The 952-nt window shown below is 27.5% G+C and overlaps 1 long non-coding RNA gene across 1 annotated transcript in view; it reads right to left on the reverse strand.

The window, feature by feature from the left end:
- Positions 1–952, reverse strand: part of LOC105114464 (uncharacterized) — a 15,969-nt gene that overhangs the window by 1,548 nt on the left and 13,469 nt on the right. The window lies entirely within an intron of this gene.

The raw sequence follows: 952 nt of genomic DNA on the forward strand, positions 1-952 counted from the left end.
AGCATTCATGATTATAACTTATGTTAACAACAAATCAAGTTTCTTTCATAGTACGAGTATTGATTATACCATACAGTATGAGCTATAAAAGTGTTAAGTATTTGTTGTACCAAGTGATATACAACATAAATCTAAATTAACCATTTAAAAAGTAAGGTATTAAAAGTAAACAAGATAACAAATATAAAATATGTTAGTATTAAACGTTAAGGTCTATGTTGAGTTTATATTATACTTATTCTTACACCATTAGTGTAACCTTTTCACCTTAACATGATAAACTTAACTGAACGTAATGAAAGAAAGAAACATAAATAAACACAATAAGAACATAAATAAAATAAAAGTTAACTAAGTAAATAAAAGAAAATTAAAGGCATAAACTTAATATTAATGAAAGCAAAACTTAAGCATTACAAAAATACAAAGAGAGAAAGCAAGAGCATGATCTTGATGTAAAAACCAAGATGCCTAAATACATAGTAAATGTCTTCTTTTATAAGCCAAAATTTGGAATGATTGGATGCCTAAATACATAGTAAATGTCTTCTCTTATAAGCCAAAATTTGGAATGATTAATTTGATAAATAATTGATAAATGGGTGGCCACATCTTGACTTGATGACAATCCTTATCTTCTTGTCTGAATAAAACATAATTGATAATGTTAAAATTAGAACCATTCTTATTAAAGTTCTAGGAAATTATCACGGCTTTTCAGGAAAAAAAATGAGGTCATTTGGACTTCTAGAACTCAAGATATAGGTTGAACACTGAACAGTGTCTAGGCTACAGGATAGATTTAGATTTTTTAGTTGTTGCTACAATTTGGAGTTGAAAAAAGCCTTATAAAACTAGGCATCCATATAAAAGTTGTAGACCTATTTCTTACCTTTCCATCCATATAAAGTAGACCTAAATCTGAGATCTACAGCTCTAGATATGACTCAAT

This window comes from Populus euphratica, unplaced genomic scaffold (genome assembly GCF_000495115.2).
Source record: "Populus euphratica unplaced genomic scaffold, PopEup_1.0 scaffold524.1, whole genome shotgun sequence".
Lineage (NCBI taxonomy): Eukaryota > Viridiplantae > Streptophyta > Magnoliopsida > Malpighiales > Salicaceae > Populus > Populus euphratica.